Below are 19,594 nucleotides of genomic sequence, written 5' to 3'. Positions count from 1 at the left end.
AATACAAATGCTCTGCAAAAGAAATAAATCTATGTACAAGGTATTCCATTTATAAGGCAGGATTAAACACTTTCCTTGGATCATTTAGCAAATATTTTAAGACAAATTAATTTTGGTTTTCATCTAGTCAAAATAAAATAAAAGTTATCATTGAGAAAACAATACTGTTGTGTGAATTATATGCACTGGAGTTTAGGTTAATAACTGAGTGACACAGTTGAATTTGGGTAAGCTTCTAGTTTTCTATGGAACTCTTTTTCTTTTGTCTTTGGTGGAATGGTAGGTGAACTCAGGGCCTCACACTTGCTAGGACACACTTGGACCAGGCTTCCAGGCCTTTTTACTCTGGTTATTTTGGAGATAGGGTCTCTGTTTTTGCCCCTAGCCTGGAACATAATCCTACTGTTTATGCTTCCCTGTTTTGCTGGGATGACAGGCATGAACCATTATGCCCAGCCATTGGTCAAGATGGGGTCTCTAGAACTTTTTGCCCAGGTGGCCTCCAACTATGATCATTATCTCACTCTCTGGAGTAAGTAGGATTATAAGCTTCAGTACCATGTCAGAACAATGCATTTAAGCTAAGACTTTGAAACTATGTATCCCACGATGCACTGGATTTTCAGAGCAGGATTTAATAAAAAAGCAGGAGTTCATGTGGGTATCATGTGGGTATGGACCACTCAGAAGCCATCTCATCCTGGTCTATTTGCATTAAGACCTCCTGGGAAATGAAGTGTCCCTTGCTGGTGTGGAAGCTGCACAGAGGCTTGTGGGAAATGTAGTCTCACCCAGTCCAGTCACCAACATCATCAGGAGTGAAGATCTTTCAGATTCTTTGCACAGTAGCTGCTCTGCCCCTGCCAGTTCCCACCCAAAGTTCCAGTCCTGTGGCTCTGAGGAAGCTGTAGTGGGGACTTTGAATTCCTCCACTGAATCCCTGGAGGTTCTGGAGGGTGAAAGAGAAAGCAGCCTTGGGGACCCTGGTGTGTTGGCAGAACCACAAGTGGTTGTCTGGCAGGTCTGTAACACAGGTGGCAGTCTGAGCTGAGCCGGGCTGGGAGGGAAAGTCGCAGTAGCCATGTGTGTGACTGTTCGTCTGAGTGTCTGCAGAGTGACCATGGCCAGGAAGGTGCTCCTTGGAGCAAAGCCTTTGCTCATTTGGTCATGTCACATCTAGTTCCAGGTACATTTGTTATGTAGGAGAAAAGGTTAGATTAAAAAGAATTAACCTAGAAGGTAACACCCACGCACAGGAAATCAATGTGAGTCAATGCCCTGTATAGCTATCCTTATCTCAACCAGCAAAACCCCTTGTTCCTTCCTATTATTGCTTATACTCTCTCTACAACAAAATTAGAGATAAGGGCAAAATAGTTTCTGCTGGGTATTGAGGGGGGAGCGGGAGGGGGTGGAGTGGGTGGTAAGGGAGGGGGTGGGGTCAGGGGGGAGAAATAAACCAAGCCTTGTATGCACATATGAATAATAAAAGAAAAATGAAAAAAAAAAAAACAAATAACTGAGAAAACAACTTAAAGAATGAAAGATTTAATACTAAAAAAAAAAAAAAGAAAAAATTCTGAGTTGTGGTATGCATGTCTCCATGAAAAGAGGAGGAATTACAGTGGGAATGGCTTCTGGAGTCCTTGGGGAAGTAATTAATTACTTCTATAACCCAAGTGATAAGAACTGCCCCTTGCCACCATTCTACAGCCTGAGCCACAGCTAGTTTAATCCTTTGCAGAACAAAGCCCAGTCTTCCTTATCTCCCACCACCTTCCTTTGCCCACCCCTAGACCTTGCTTCAGCAGCTGGTCTCATCCCTTGCAGAACAAAGCCCCACTGTCCCTTATCTCCTGACACCTCTCTTTGTCTGTCCCTAGCCCTTGCTTTCTCCCAAGTGCTACTTAAGGCCAGACCCACTGAGAAAAGCTTCTGCACCATTTTCTCTTGGCCAGCCAGCCTGCTTATTAAACTTTGGACATGAGATACCTCTCCTGAGCCTCCTTTGTGTGCGGTGTGCGGCACTTTCCTAACATTTTGGTGCTGTGACTCGGATCAGGTGAGCTTCCGGCATCTACCTTGCTCTCCCAGTCAGTAAATTGTGGCCCTCATAGGTGGGAGCTCCCTTCCTTAAGCCTGGATGAACTTACTGGGATCTGAGCTGCTTTACTTTGACCCTGATCCCAGACTAGTGCCACCATTGCCACTTTTGCTCACAGGGAACCTCCTCAAGGCCAGTGTGCTTCCTGTAACTCACCCACCACTGGCTGATTTTGGTCCTCCCTTGGTGAGTTCCCTCGGGTCATGAGTCATGGGTCTCTCTCTCTCTCTCTCTCTCTCTCTCAGTTGGGAAACTGAGAGCCAACTCACTTGGCTCAGGAACTGAGTTCCTGAGGTGTGGGCAATCCTTGGTGAAGCCATTCCCTTGAGGTCCCTCCACTTCTCTGTTTCATCCAGGAAAGGAATATCTCAGGGATGCCTGCCATATTCTTCCTCAGACAGGGTCTCATCATGGGGGTTGGACCTTCCAAAATTCCCTCAGACAACACTTTGAGCTGTCTCTTGACCAACTTTGAGCCCTTATGGCTCTCTCCTGATCTAAAGGAAAAAAAACCTCATTTTTCTTTCCAATCAGGTTTGGCCACAATACCAATAGGACCATAACTCAAAATGGTCACTAGATGGCACACTTGACCCTAACATTCTCAGGGATCTCCATAACTTCTGCAAACACATTGGAAAATGGAAGAAGATTCTCTATGTCCGAGCCTTCTTTTATCTCTGCTCTAAGCCTTCTCTCTGCACCTCTTGGTCCCCTGCCCAAGTCCTCCTGGCCATAAAAACCCCAATTAACATCCCTGACTCTGAAACCTTCCCTTCCTTTGACCCTGGCAACAAACCAAATCCTCTCCCAAACTTCCTCCTTCCCTATGTAAACAGACTTCTTGTGCTGCTCACGCTGCTTGTCTCTTCCTATCTTCCTGAGAAACTTTCCCATCATAGAGTTAAACAAGCCACTCCTTGCCAACTCTGGCCTCAAGGCAATTCCAGCTCTGGGAGAGGTCATGGTCCTTCCCTGTGGGCTGAGACCAAGCTCCAAGTTTATTCAGGTATGCCTCATGCTACATTAGCAGAGTCCTGTTTGATTATGTCATCTGACAACTGCTTCTCTCCCCACCCCATCTAATGTCCTTTTTTCCTGAGACAGCAACAGGAAAATGGACGTTTCATGTTGCTGAAAGTGCTCCAGTACCAGTCAATGGGAGCAACCTAGAGACACAGGTGATGGCTAATCCCTTAAGCATGTATCATGCCTCCAGGCTCTGCCTTCCCCTCCCTTACCTAAGATGTCAAGGCACCTTTTCTGCTTCCTCCATAGTCTCACCACATGTCCTTTGTCTTTGTTTGCCTTCCCCTCTCTGGGCTTACTGGGACCCTGCCTCCCATAAAAAACTTGTAACATGGTACCTTATGACTTATGTTATTCCAGCTAGTTTGCCAGACTTCTCAATCTAAAATAACTTTAAATCAGCTGCTTTACAAAAGCGCTTACAAAACTGCAGCTGCCATGCTCACATCCTAACTCTGCCCCCACAAGGGGAGGAGGAAAAACAAACAGGCACACTCGTGCACAGGGATGCCAGCTCCTAGACATGGTGAAAACCCCTGCCATAGCTAAGAAAATCTATAGAGAGGACTGAGCACATCCTGGGCAGTCAGCCACATGTGGCAATGGCTGCAACTCGTTGCCACTTCCCCTAGAATAAGTGCACACAGAGTACACAGGAAGGGGGAAAATGTGACAGGCCACAGGATCAGGCCTAGGCAGACAGACTTGCTTGTCCCGGAGGGAGTGGCGCCTTGCACAAGCCCTGCTCCTAGTCCCACCTCACACCTGGGACCAGACCCAGCCCTTGTAAGTCAATTGTTAACTCAAGGTTATAGTCCCCAAAATAACACACTACTGTGGTCTCTAAACTTCTCATTTAAAATTTTCTATACTTTCAGCCTCAACATAAATTTTTCCCTCCAAATATTAATACTAGTTGTCCCACATGGTACTGTTACTGGCCTGGGATGTCTTCTGAATGCCCTTCTCTAACTTTGATAAAAGTAGCCTTTATTAAAAAGTCTGCCTGCTATTAACTAAAAGGATCCTAATGTTTTGTTCTTTCTAGATGGGATCTGCACCTTCCAGTCTTTTGGCTTGTAGATATTAAAAGCTTTGTCCTGAGGAGTGGCCTCTATATGCCTTGGGTGACCAAGAGAACTGGCCTTCACAGGGTTCTTTAAATTACAATAACATACTCCAATTAGACCTTTTCTATAAAAGAAAAAAAGTAAACTAAGGTCCCCATACAAATTTTCTTTCATCTCAGATTGGCTCCACAATTACTATTTAGATACTCAAACGCTGGCCATTCTTTGTAAACCACAGAATAAACATGGAGAGGAGGACCAAAAAAGCCCCTTATCAATTGCAAGGCCCACCCCTACTGCTCCACCCTCTGCCCTACTTTCTAAGCCACCCCATTATCCAAAACATCCTAATGGGTGCTTCCCCCTTCAACAGATAACAGTAGGAAGAGGGACAATCTATGTCCCCTTCCAGCTATCAGATCTAAGGAAAATTTAGAAAAATCTGGACAGCTATACTGATGTCCAGACAAATACATTCAAGCCTTTATCTCTGTGGTCCAAACCTTTCAATTAACATAAAAGGACTATACACAATGGAATTTTATGCAGCCATGAAGAAGAACGAAATGTTATCATTCGCTGGTAAATGGATGGAAATGGAGAACATCATTCTGAGTGAGGTTTGCCTGGCCCAAAAGACCAAAAATCGTATGTTCTCCCTCATATGTGGACATTAGATCAAGGGCAAATACAACAAGGGGATTGGACTATGAGCACATGATAAAAGCGAGAGCACACAAGGAAGGGGTGAGGATAGGTAAGACACCTAAAAAACTAGCTAGCATTTGTTGCCCTTAATGCAGAGAAACTAAAGCAGATACCTTAAAGCAACTGAGGCCAATAGGAAAAGGGGAACAAGTACTAGAGAAAAGGTTAGATCAAAAAGAATTAACCTAGAAGGTAACACCCACGCACAGGAAATCAATGTGAGTCAATGCCCTGTATAGCTATCCTTATCTCAACCAGCAAAAACCCTTGTTCCTTCCTATTATTGCTTATACTCTCTCTACAACAAAATTAGAAATAAGGGCAAAATAGTTTCTGCTGGGTATTGGGAGGGGAGAGGGAGGGGGGAGTGGGTGGTAAGGGAGGGGGTAGGGGCAAGGGGAAGAAATGAACCAAGCCTTGTATGCACATATGAATAATAAAAGAAAAATGAAAAAAAATTAACATAAAAGGATATTATGCTTCTACTAGACCAGACTCTTGCCTCATTAAAAATGCAATGGGTTCTGGCCCAGGCCACTCAGGTTAAAAATGATTACTATTTACAATAAGCCCCAATACTAGTGACACCTAGAAGGAAATAAATACACCTACCTACAGACACAGACAGTCCCCTTAACTGATCCACACAAAAAGGGACTAATGATATAACTCAAGCAGTAGAGTGCCACTTTGCAGGCATAAAGCCCTGAGTTCAAATCCAGTACAGCCAAAGACAAAAAAAAAGATATTTGGGGTTGAGGAAATAGCTTCATGGGAAAATGTCTGCCCAACATGTACAAAGCCATACATTTAATTCCCCAACATTGCTAAATCAAAAAATAGTAAGAAAGATAACTGACATTAATGTCACTTCAGCCATCTCATAGTGAAAAAAGTAGTTTAACCTAGACCAGATCCCTCATCCCTCAGGTGAGGAAACTGAGACCCAGAACAGTTCAGAGACCTGCTCTCCCGAGTGTCAGGTGCCAATGTAAAACAACAACTTTTCCTTACAGCAATGCCCTAAAAGAAAATCCCCTTACCTTTCTACAACATCTTAAGGACACTATCAGAAAACATACCACGATGGACCCAGACTCACAGGTGTGAGAGGTTCTCCTCAAAGATAAATTTCTAACAGTCAGTCCCTAATATTTGTAAAAAACTCAATCTGTGGCTGAAGGAGAAAAGTCCTTGGATCAACTAATACAACTAGCCATATCTATATATTATAACCGGGACATTACTAACAGAGAGAAAGATAAGAGACATGACCTCATTGCTGCCCCCACCCAACTGGGGCCTACATCTCGAGTTTGCTACCATGATGGACAAGAGGGGAACTTCTGCAGAGAATGCTTAAGAGGGATAGCCCAGGAGACAGCCCCACCCCCAACCAGGACCCTATCCTTTCTGAAAAGGTAGTCACTGGAAGTCTAAGTGCCCCCCCATCTCCAGATGGAAGACGAGGTGTCACCTCCTATGGATTGATGGGTTCCGGCCTCCTGTCCACACCCCACTTCTTGGCATCAATGTTGAGGAGCCTCATGGTAGCCATTATGCAAAAAAACAAAAGGTCATTTTCTGGCTAGACAGTGGAGCTCATTTCTCTGTCTTATCTTTCTCTCCTGGTCCCCAGTCCTTATCATTCAAGGCAAATCTGGCCAGCTCCTAGAGCGCTAGTTTACCCAGCCTCTGGCCTGCTCTTGGGGAGACCTCCTCTTCTGTCGCTCTTTCCTCATAGTACCTAAAACTCCAATGTCCCTGCTGGAATGGGATTTACTATCTCAACTAAAAATTCAAATTCTCCTCCCCCAGACATCTATCTCTGCTGCCCCCTCCTTCAGAAACAAATAGATCCCACAATGTGGACTGATAGGATGACTGTAGGGTGAGCCTTGACAGCCCGCCCTATTCAAATAAAACTCAAAAATCCCTCACAGTTTCCACACCCAAAACAATATCCCCTCAAGCCTGAGGGGATAAATTCCTTAGAGCAGCAAGAACTACTAATTAGTTACTTCAGCCCCTATAATAAATTTAAAACTCTTATAAAAGTTAATTTTAAAATACAAGTTACAAAGTAAACAACTAAAAGAGACATAGATAATAAATGTATTTTTTAAGAACTTAAAGTAAAAAGATGTTTTTAGATTAAAAAGGATTTTGTAAACAAGGGTTTGTCCTAAAAATTGTTTCAAATAGGAGGGATAAAGACAAGCCATCAAAGGGTTTAATATGTTATGTAAAGGTCTGAGTAAGTTTTAAAAATGTATAATAAAAACTTCAATGTATAATAAAGTTAAAGTTAAGTATAATCTAAGAGTGGCCTAAAAGATTTTTAGGGTCATGTCAAACTAAAATCAAATTCTCTATGTCTATAAAACAACAAATTTATCTTAATATTGTTCTGCTTTGAGTAACATCTACCAAAAACGTTACAGAAAAAGATTTTATCAAAAAAATTATTTGTGTTTTCTGTTGATCTTGTCAAACTTTAAGTACTACTAAATCAGAGTTCATTTATATATTTGCTCATGCAATGGTCTCTTAAATGACCACCTTATAACTGTGTTCAGTGTCTAGACTTTATCTAAATATGGTACAAACATTTACAGAGTTAAAAATGTCAGTTTATGTAAAATGATGAGCTAAATCTCTCTTTTATACAAAACTGTTACATTTAACCTGCATCCTGGCAGTCAGACTCTATTTGCCTTTAAAGGTCCCACAAATGCTTCATAACAACTAACCTGGTCAGTCTTGCCACAAGAATTTAAAGACAGCCCTCATCTTTGTGGACAGGCCCTAATCAGAGACTTATTAGATGGGCACTATCCAGAGGCCACCCTTCTTCAATGCAGAGCCGCAGAACCCCTTATCTGCAGGGCAGCTGAGTCCCTTTTTAAACTTGCTGGCCTCTGGGAATACAAAGTCTCTAAGGAGAAGGCTCAATTATGTCTCCCTCAGGTCACCTACCTAGGTGTGTTCTTAAAGGGACAGACTCACTCCCTGAGTCATGAGTAAATCAACCCAATCTTCCACTTCTCTCCCCCCATACCATAAGGTAGCTTACAGCAAGCTTGGGAGTTATAGGATTTTACAAAATTTAGATCCCTAGGTATGCAGTCCCTTAGCAGACACCTCTTTATGTTCCTCATAATATCCCTATTTTGGTCTTAAATAATATATGGCCACCCATTTCTCTGAGAAAACTTGCCTCCAACAGACCCTGCTCCTCTGGCTGACTACCTGCCTTATCTTAACCTTCTCAGGGAACTTCTCAAAGAGCATACAGACCAGATCCTGCCCCACCTTATAACAATTTCTGTTAAACCAGGGGATCTTTTTTTCCTAAAGATCTTCTATCCTCTCCATTGGGACTTTGGTGGACAAGCCCTCATCTGGTCATTCTCATGACACCCACTGCTGTCAAGCTCAATGGGATCCCCCAGTGGCATCACCTCTTAAGGAATGGACACTTAAAATCCTCTAGAGAACAACACTTCACAGTGGTTCTCCTGGCTAATGCCCATCCTAATACCTATATTTCTTGCTCTCCTATTCTTAAGCTTCCTCCCTTGTATCATACTACATGTCTGCTACTGCTAATCAAAATTTTAAACAGTTGTACCTCCAGGGATATCAATCGCTCCAAAATGGCTTGGAAAAACTACTGTGAAGGCCCCATCCAGGATGCCACAAGAGCCTGAGGATCCTGCCCCATACAATGCCCCCTGCCAGCAAGAAGCAGCTAAAGAGACTGATGCTTTGCTCCAATTCCTGATCCTCATCCCCTACCCTCATCATTATTAAACAAAAAATGGGGGAATGATAAGAACTGCCCCTTGCCACCATTCTACAGCCTGAGCAACAGCTGGTTTCATCCCTTGCAGAACAAAGCCCCACTGTCCCTTATCTCCTGCCACCTCTCTTTGCCCATGCCTAGACCTTGCTTCAGCAGCTGGTTTCATCTCTTGCAGAATAAAGCCCCATTGTCCCTTATCTCCTGCCACCTTCCTTTGCCTGTCCCTAGATGTTGCTTCAGCAGCTGGTCTCATCCCTTGCAGAACAAAGTCCCACTGTCCCTTATCTCCTGCCACCTCTCTTTGTCCATCCCTAGTCCTTGCTTTCTCCCAAGTGCTACTTAAGGCCAGACCCGCTGAGAAAAGCTGCTGCACCATTTTTTCTTCTTGGCCAGCCAGCCTGCTTATTAAACTTTGAACATGAGATACCTCTTGTGAGCCTCCTTTGTGTGCGATGTGCAGCTTTTTCCTGACACCAAGTAACTTTATTTTTTCTTTGTTTGAAAGTACTGGGGTTTGGACTCAGGGCCTTGCAAGCACTGCACCCTTGAGCAGCACCCCCACGCATTTTTGCTTGTAGTTAATTTTTCAGATTGGGTCTTTTAATCATAACCTTTTTTTTTTGTTTAGCAGTAGTGGGATTTGAACTCAGGACCTTGAAGCAACAGCTTTATCACTTAAGCCAAGCCCCAGCCCTCTAACAAGGCTTGCTTTTGCCAAGAAAGGCCTCAGACTGTTAGAAATAGCTCTAAGACATTGGGGTGTCATAAGAGATATGACACAACTCAAAAGTCAATAGGCAAGGCAAAATTTATTTCTGCATAAGGCTGTGCACCCTGCAAAATTTCTGGGAAGCAAACACAAACTAGGCAGGAAGTCCACTGTGGTTTTATCTCTAATGCAATGCTGCCCCTTGCCAGATGGCCAGGTTTCAGGTTCACAGTCTATGTGGTTGGCTAATTACAAATGGGAAAGTTCAGGTAAAGGGACTAAAGGATTTTATTTATTTATTTACTTATTTATTTTTGGTGGTACTTGTGTTTGAATTCAGAGTCTCACTTGTGCTCAGCAAGTGCTATGCAACTTGAACTATTCCCCCAAGCTGTTTTTGCTCTAGGAATTTTTCAGAAAGCATCTCCTGGTTCTTGCTCGGCTGGCCTCAGACTGGGATCCTCCTACCTACAGACTTGCAAGTTGCTGGGATCATGTCACCACTCCCAGCTTGACCTCAAGCTGTGGTGTCCATCTCTGTCTCCTGGGTAGCTGGGATTACACTCATGAGGCACAATAACTGGCAATTTTATTGATGGTTTTCTCATTTTTCAATGAATATTTTTTCTTCTTTATTGTTGTGCTGAGTGCAATACATTGTGGCATTTACAAAGGTCTTACGATATGTCACATATATCATACTTCAATTCATCCCTTCTACCATTCTCCTTTATCCCCATTCCTGGAATAGTTTCAACAGGTATCATTTTTCCATTTGCATAATGTGTACTCAGTATTTGCACTATATTCACCTCCTAGGTCCTTTCCCCACCTCCCACACTCCCCCCACTGGTACCAAACCACCCTCAGGCAGAACCTGTTCTTCCCTCCTGTTCTCTGAGTTTGTAAATGAAAAAAAAAAAGGTCATATGTGTTTACAAGAGCTACATGAAGAGTATCCTTGTCAGATGTCTATATATTTTAATACAAATTATTTCATCTTCATTTTTCTTTATTGATGTTTTCAAGGAAACTTTGCTTTCCATTGCTGATTTTCTTTGTTGAATTTCTGCTTAAATTTCACTTGTAATTCCCCATATTGTTTTTCTACTTTTGCTGGTTTTACTTTCCCTTCATACTTTCCTAAGGTAGGAATTTGGATTATTGAGTCTAAATCCTTGTTTTTGTCTATTCTACACACTCCTGCAATCAATTGTCCTATAAGCACTGTTTTTGCTGCTTCCAACAGATTTTCATAAAATATCATTTCATTTTCATTTAGTTCAAAATAAAAATTGCTGTTGAGAGTTCTTTTTTTTTTTTTTTTACTCTCTGTAAGTGGGTTGTTTAATGTCCATATATTTGGAGTTTTTCTGTTATCTTTTTGTTATTTCTTACACTCTGGTCTGAAAGCAGACATTGTGTGCTTTCTAGTCTGTTGAATCTCTTCAAGTGTGTTTTATCACTGAGAAGGTGGCCTGTGTTGGTGACTGTCCATGTGCACTTGGGAAGAATGTGCAATATGTTGCTGGAAGCAGTGATCTATTGATGCCAATTACATGCACTGGGACCCAACTGATGTTCAGTTGAGCTGTGTTATCACTGATTATATGCCAGGTCAGTCTGTCCATTTATGAGTGTATTGTTGAAGTCCCCAGTTGTGCTTCTGGGTTTATCTTTTGCTTACACTTCTAATAATGTTGCTCTCACATAGTTCAGAATCTGTTGTTGGATGCACACATGTTCAGAATTGTCACATGTTGCAGAACTAATCACAGTGTTACTACCTAATGCCTCTTTTCTTGGTACATTTCTAGGCTCCTGCCCTACAGCTCAGTTCTGTTCATAGCTCATGATTTTGTTTGATTAGTGTTAGCATGATATATTTTCTCCATTTGCTTTTTAAAGTAACATTTAGTTAGTGTATATTAATTTCACAAAGGTGATTAATTGTGATATTTCAATACACACATTCACCCCATCTCCATCCGTTTAATTTTAATTCATGTGTTTTTATTTATTTATTTATTTATTTATTTTTAGTGATACTGTGATTTGAACTCAGGGCCTCATGCTTCTTAAGTAGGTGCTCTACCACTTGAGCCACTATGCCAAGCTTGTTTTGTGTTGAATATTTTCAAGACAGTGTCTCCAGAATTATTTGGGCAGTTTGGCCATGAAACTTGATCCTACTGATCTCTGCCTCCTGAGTTGCTAGGATTACAGGTGTGGGCCCAGCATAAGTGTTTGTATTTAAATGAAATTCTTCTATCCCATACAAACTTGGAGTTTGTTTTGCCCACCACATCTTGCATGCTGTTTAGTTTATCCTCTACCTTCCTTAGTGCCTTAGTCAGAGTTTAAAAAAAGTTTTCTCAAAAAGTTGGTTCTTTGAAAAAATAAACAAGATCGATAGATCCCTGGCAAACCTGACTAAAATGAGGAGAGAAAATACCCAAATTAGTAGAATTAGGAATGCAAAAGGGGAGATAACAACAAACACCATGGAAGTCCAGGAAATCATCAGAGACTACTTTGAGAACCTATATTCAAATAAATTTGAAAATCTAAAAGAAATGGACAGATTTCTAGATACATATGATCATCCAAAACTGAACCAAGAGGAAATTAATCACCTGAATAGACCTATAACACAAAATGAAATTGAAGCAGCAATGAAGAGTCTCCCGAAAAAGAAAAGTCCAGGACCTGATGGATTCTCTGCTGAATTCTATGAGACCTTTAAAGAAGAACTGATACCAACCCTCCTTAAACTGTTCCACCAAATAGAAAGGGAAGGAAAACTGCCAAACACATTTTATGAAGCCACTATTACACTTATCCCAAAACCAGGCAAAGACACCTCCAAAAAGGAGAACTATAGGCCAATCTCCTCAATGAACATTGATACAAAAATCCTCAACAAAATAATGGCAAACCAAATTCAGCAACACATCAAAAAGATTATTCACCATGACCAAGTAGGCTTCATCCCAGGTATGCAGGGGTGGTTCAACATACGAAAATCAATAAAAGTAATAAACCACATTAACAGAAGCAAAGACAAAAACCACTTGATCATCTCAATAGATGCAGAAAAAGCCTTTGATAAGATCCAACATCATTTCATGATAAAAGCTCTAAGAAAACTAGGAATAGAAGGAAAGTACCTCAACATTATAAAAGCTATATATGACAAACCTACAGCCAGCATTATACTTAACGGAGAAAAACTAAAACCATTCCCTCTAAAATCAGGAACCAGACAAGGATGCCCACTATCTCCACTCCTATTCAACATAGTACTGGAATTCCTAGCCAGAGCAATTAGGCAAGAAGAAGTAATAAAAGGAATACAAATAGGTAAAGAAACTGTCAAAATATCCCTATTTGCAGATGACATGATCCTATACCTTAAAGAACCAAGAAACTCTACTCAGAAGCTTCTAGACATCATCAATAGCTTTAGCAAGGTAGCAGGATATAAAATCAACATAGAAAAATCATTAGCATTTCTATACACTAACAATGAGCAAACTGAAAAAGAATGTATGAAAACAATTCCATTTACAACAGCCTCAAACAAAATCAAATACCTAGCTGTAAACCTAACAAAAGATGTGAAAGACCTCTACAAGGAAAACTATACACTTCTGAAGAAAGAGATTGAGGAAGACTATAGAAAGTGGAGAGATCTCCCATGCTCATGGATTGGAAGAATCAACATAGTAAAAATGTTGATACTCCCCAAAGTAATCTACATGTTTAATGCAATTCTCATCAAAATTACAATGACATTCATTAAAGAGATTGAAAAATCTACTGTTAAATTTATATGGAAACACAAGAGGCCACGAATAGCCAAGGCAATACTCAGTCAAAAGAACAATGCAGGAGGTATCACAATACCTGACTTCAAACTATATTACAAAGCAATAATAATAAAAACAGCATGGTACTGGCACAAAAACAGACATGAAGACCAGTGGAACAGAATAGAGGATCCAGATATGAAGCCACACAGCTATAAGCAACTTATCTTTGACAAAGGAGCTAAAAATATACGATGGAGAAATAGCAGCCTCTTCAACAAAAACTGCTGGGAAAACTGGTTAGCAGTCTGCAAAAAACTGAAACTAGATCCATGTATATCACCCTATACCAAGATTAACTCAAAATGGATCAAGGATTTTAATATCAGACCCCAAACTCTTAAGTTGATACAAGAAAGAGTAGGAAATACTCTGGAGTTAGTAGGTATAGGTAAGAACTTTCTCAATGAAACCCCAGCAGCACAGCAACTAAGAGATAGCATAGATAAATGGGACCTCATAAAACTAAAAAGCTTCAGTTCATCAAAAGAAATGGTCTCTAAACTGAAGAGAACACCCACAGAGTGGGAGAAAATATTTGCCAACTATACATCAGACAAAGGACTGATAACGAGAATATACAGGGAACTTAAAAAACTAAATTCTCCCAAAACTAATGAACCAATAAAGAAATGGGCATGTGAACTAAACAGAACTTTCTCAAAAGAAGAAATTCAAATGGCCAGAAAACACATGAAAAAATGCTCACCATCTCTAGCAATAAAGGAAATGCAAATTAAAACCACACTAAGATTCCACCTCACCCCTGTTAGAATAGCCATCATCAGCAACACCACCAACAACAGGTGTTGGCGAGGATGCGGGAAAAAAGGAACCCTCTTACACTGTTGGTGGGAATGTAGACTAGTACAACCACTCTGGAAAAAAATTTGGAGGCTACTTAAAAAGCTGGACATCGATCTACCATTTGATCCAGCAATACCACTCTTGGGGATATACCCAAAAGACTGTTACTCCAGAGGCACCTGCACATCCATGTTTATTGTGGCACTATTCACAATAGCCAAGTTATGGAAACAGCCAAGATGCCCCAGCACTGACGAATGGATTAAGAAAATGTGGTATCTATACACAATGGAATTTTATGCAGCCATGAAGAAGAACGAAATGTTATCATTCGCTGGTAAATGGATGGAATTGGAGAACATCATTCTGAGTGAGGTTAGCCTGGCTCAAAAGACCAAAAATCATATGTTCTCCCTCATATGTGGACATTAGATCAAGGGCAAACACAACAAGGGGATTGGACTATGAGCACATGATAAAAGCGAGAGCACACAAGGGAGGGGTGAGGAAAGGTAAGACACCTAAAAAACTAGCTAGCATTTGTTGCCCTTAATGCAGAGAAACTAAAGCAGATACCTTAAAGCAACTGAGGCCAATAGGAAAAGGAGACCAGGAACTAGAGAAAAGGTTAGATTAAAAAGAATTAACCTAGAAGGTAACACCCACGCACAGGAAATCAATGTGAGTCAATGCCCTGTATAGCTATCCTTATCTCAACCAGCAAATCCCCTTGTTCCTTCCTATTATTGCTTATACTCTCTCTACAACAAAATTAGAGATAAGGGCAAAATAGTTTCTGCTGGGTATTGAGGGGGGGAGCGGGAGGGGGTGGAGTGGGTGGTAAGGGAGGGGGTGGGGGCAGGGGGGAGAAATAAACCAAGCCTTGTATGCACATATGAATAATAAAAGAAAAAAAAATAAAATAAAGGAAAGAAATCAGATACAAAAAAAAAAAAAGAAAGAAATCAAAGGCAGACTTGAGCAGCAAATGTCAGAAAGTTTTATTTGCAGAGAAGAGAAAGGAAAGGTTACATGGGGTCATGCAGCAGGACCTGGAAACAAGTAGCCCCATGGGTCATGTTGGAAATTGGGTTTTGAAACTTTTTTATTGCCTGAGGGTGGAGATTTTGGTGTGGATGGATGTTGAAGGAGAGATTCCTCTCTGCCATGAACAGATGTTTCTTGGGAAGGGGAAGAGGCATTTTTCCCTTTGGATTATTGCCACCATTTGGGAACATGTGGACATCCAAAAGTCTGCCCTTCATATGGAATTCTGGAAAACCAACAATTACTGAGGCCCATTATCAGGTTTTTGTTTTTCATTTTGTCTTAAACAGGACTCCATCTTTCTCCCCTCTAGGGGGAGTTAGAATGTCCTGAACCCAGGCCAATATCCCTATGGTGGGATTGGGATAGAACCCAAGTCAGACTTAGTGTAGAGGCAACAAAACCATGGCAATATCCCTCAAAGACCACTCAGATACTTGGGTCAATGAAACAACATTTATTCATACTTCCCATACACACTTACAAGGTCCAAGAGGGATTCACCACACATGGTCAGTCACCTCACAGGACACTGCTGCAGGCAAGGCTTGCACTCCTCAGATGGAGCCCCACCAAGCAATCTGTTCCTTCAGGCTGAGAGTGTTGGCAGGCAGAGCCAGTGCCCCACAGGGGAGCCCCTCCCAGCTGTCAGAAATCAGCTCCTTTGGGCTGAGATTGCCTGGAGCTCAATCTGCTCAGGAAGTAGAGCTGTCACAAGGCCTCTCTTACTCAGGAAAGTGAGTCACTCTGGCAAGTAGAGGCTCATGCAGAAGAGAGTCCCTTGATGCTAGCATATGTTGCTCATGAGTGCTGGAGGACATTTGCTGTGCCCTCAGTAGGTGTCCTCTTTATGTGATTTTCTCCTGCAGGGTGTTCCCCTCTGATATCATTTACTCCTCTGCTGATTGGTTACACCCAAAAGTGGGGCCCCTGATGTGCTGCTCTAGACTAGATGTCATCACATCTTAGCATAAGTGTAGCCATATTACACACCATATTGGTTGCATGCCTTATCAGTCGTCTCCATGGAGTTGGTGTCCTGGTATTGGCAAGAGCTGTTTATCTACAGTCCAGAGGTCTGGTAGCTCACTGATTCTAAACTGCACTTCTCCCAAGTTCAGACAAACTTTGCAGCTTGTTAAGTGAGGCTTTATGTTCTCTACACGTTTTTATTTGCACTTTGGCTTAGGCAGGCCTAAAACTTTTTATGTGTGATGTCAAGGTAAATGACAAGAACTGGCATGTAAAATCTCAGAAGTTTGGGCCTTGGTCCCCAAATTCCAGCTTTAGTTTGGGATAACATGTGTCCTTTAGGCACTGGTCCCTTGCAACTGTGGTTGATACTGGATGGAGAAAGAAGATAAAATCAGCTCCCTGCATGTACTGGGATTGCTTTTGTTCCGGAGCTCCTTTTTTGTCTTTTCACTCCAGCCAACATTAGTGTTAGGTCAACACTGATGGGAAAGCCAAATTGGAGCCAAATAACAAAGCAAGTGGGCTTTAAGCAGGCTTTATTTAGAGCGCACTCTCGGGCGAGGTTCACCGTCACCAAAGAGAAAGGCCAGAGAAGTCACACCAGAGAAGTGGCAGTCCAGTTTTTATAGCCTGGATGAAGTCAAGAGCTTAAAGTATTATGGGGCATCGGGATAGGTCGAGGTTTGGTGGGGAGGAGCTTGGGGTAGTATGGATCTGTAGGATAGGTCAGGACCCATCACCTGTCAGCAGGAGTTGCCATGGTAATCATGAAGCCTCTAATTGCTGTGCACTGTAATTGCTGTGTGCCGGAGTTGCCGTGGTCCATGAAGCCTCTAATCACTGTGTGCCGTAATCACTGTGTGCCGGAGTTGCCATGGTAGCCATGAAGGGAAGGAGGGGATGGAGTGGAAAGTGAGCAGAGAGTCCCTGATTGCCATGGGGTGGCTGCCCACCGGCCAAACATCCCAGACTCTTTGGTATAGGGGTGCAGAATTGGTTCTGGCTACTTCCTGCTGAAAAGGGGTGAAGTTAGGGGCTAGGGATGTCTTGGGCCACTTGACTGGTACAGCAGGACCCCATGGGGAGGAGCTGGTAGTCATGAATCCTGGAGCATCATCTGGTTGAACATTACCAGAGTTAATTGGCATATGAGTGAAATCAATCTGCCAATCTTTACCGGGCTGGCTACCGCAGAGTTGGTGGAGGGATTGGTGGAGATGGAGTCCGCCGTGGGGGTTTGCTTGACAGCAAATGGAGCAGGCCTCCTGGACCCAATGGATGGTGGATTGGAGGCCTCTGAGGTGAAACAAGGGTTCCAGGAAGGAGAGAAGGGCCTTGGGGCCTATGTGTAGTGAGTTGTGGATGGCAGTGATGACCTCTGTTGTCTGGCCCAAGGGGAGGATCAGATGGTTGTCTTTGAAGATCCACCCATTGGGAGACATAATTTCCCCTTCTTTGGGGAGAGCAGTTTGTTCTTTTGGCTAATAGTTTGGAGTGAAGCTAGAAGAGAGGAAAAGGATAGGTGGGGGAATTGACTGGGGGGGGTGGGAAGCACTGTAGTGGGGTTGAGTGGGGAGCACGTAGGGAGAATTATATCAGGATTGTTGATGAATAGGAGGTGAAATGTCTGTAGGCGGGAAGCTCCAATGAGAGAGAGAAAGGAATGGGTGAGGAGGTTAGCGAGTCTGTGTGGAGAATATACAGTTATTGGTTGTAGTTGGGATAGCTTAAGAGCCTCCCTGGTGAGGGTGGCTGCTGTTGCAACAGCTCAGAGGCACAGCTGCCAGCCCCTGATAGTGAGATCCAGCTGTCTGGAGAGGTAAGCAATTGGTCGGTGAATAGGGCCTGATAGTTGGGTAAGGACCCCTTTGGCTATTCCAGAAGTAACATCTGTAAATAGGTGGTATGGTTTGGAAGGGTTTGGGAGGGTCAAGGCTGGAGCCTGAAAGAGGGTGTCCCTGAGAGAGGAAAAACAGCGATGGACCATGGACAGAGGTGAGGGGACCATTGGGAGTCTCCTTGGCAGCCTGGTACAGTGGGCAGGCCAACGAGGCAAAATTAGGAATCCAGTGTCTAAAAAACCCAATGAAGCCCAAGAAGGATAAAATTTTGGGGGCATGATTAGGAGGAGGGAGGTCCTTTAAGGTTTGGACCTGGTCCATGATAAGTGCCTTTGAGATGGGGTTGAGACAGAAGCCCAGAAAAGTAACAGCTTGTAAGCAGAGTTGGGCCTTGGCTGGGGAGACCCAGTATCCCTTAGAGGCTAGAAAGGTAAGGAGGTTGGCTGTTCCTGTTTCAGAGTCCTGCTGGAAGAGGGAGCACAGAAGGAGGTCATCAACATTATTGTAGAAGTGTACTGGATTTCTGAAATAGGAAATTGGGGTCTACAGGGATATTGGTTAGGGTCCTTAAGAGAAATGTGGATGGGCGAGTGGTGTGTAGCCACAACCGGGACTGAGATGTCCCAGACAATGGGGCTGACTGGAAGCGGAAAGGTGGTTGGAGCAGGTCCAGGAGGTGAAGGGGTTAGGTGGCTGGCAGAGGCCAGAAGGAGTGAGTGGGAAGCTAGAGATTCTGGTAGGTGGGGAGGGATGGTCATGGGGACCCCAAGCTTTGTTACAATATCTCGACCTAGAAGTGGGGCAGGGCAGGATGGGATGACAAGGAAAGAGTGTGGAAATATTATACCTCTAGCAGAGCAAGGAAGGCACAGAATTTTATATGGGCAGGAAGGGAAAGCTGTCAATTCCCATAACAGAGACTGATGAAGGAACTGTTAAACCCGAGTGGGCAGGCAGCAGAGAATAGGTATATGTCCAATATACCAATAGGTAATATGTCCAAGAGGAAGGAGACGGACTTACCCATTACCTGGAGCATGACCTTGGACTCAGTGAGGGTGATTGGGGTCCCCAAGTCAAGGCATTGTCAATCTTCTGCCAGTCCAAGAAAGTCAGGGATCTGGATAGCTGGTGGGGCTGACCCTCCATGAGGAGCCGTAGCGGGTAAGCCCTGTCCAGGACAATCTGATCCCAGTCACCCACCTGTTTGCATTTTGGGCAGGGTTTAGTTGGAGATCTTGGGTTGGGGCACTGGCGAGCCCAGTGGCCTTCCTTGCCACATTTGAAGCAGGCCCCCAGAGGGGCTGTTGGGAGGTTTCAGGTTCCTCCTTTGACTCAGGGTTGTAATCCAGCTGTCCACAGGGCTGCCACCAAGGATTGGGTTTGGAGGGCCACATTTTGTTGGAGGTGTTTTTTGGTGGGTTGATTCTGCTGCCTCTTTTCAAGCATTAAAACTTTAAATTCCATTTTCATCAGATTCTGTATAGGGGTTTGAGGGCCATCTTTGGCCTTTTTTAGTTTAACTCTAATATCTGGTGTGGACTGAGATATAAAATGTCCAACCAGGATTGGTGCCCCAGCAGGGGAGGTAGGGTCTAATCGGGTATATTGGGTTAGGGCCTCC

The 19,594-nt window shown here is 43.1% G+C and overlaps 1 protein-coding gene across 6 annotated transcripts in view; it reads right to left on the bottom strand.

The window, feature by feature from the left end:
- LOC109677863 (uncharacterized) overlaps nt 1-19,594 on the bottom strand; it is a 94,573-nt gene that overhangs the window by 16,737 nt on the left and 58,242 nt on the right. The window lies entirely within an intron of this gene.

This window comes from Castor canadensis, chromosome 2, assembly GCF_047511655.1.
Source record: "Castor canadensis chromosome 2, mCasCan1.hap1v2, whole genome shotgun sequence".
NCBI classification, from domain to species: Eukaryota; Metazoa; Chordata; class Mammalia; order Rodentia; family Castoridae; genus Castor; species Castor canadensis.
The sequence above is the reverse complement of the archived record's forward strand: the minus strand, read 5'-3'. Positions and strand labels throughout refer to the sequence as shown.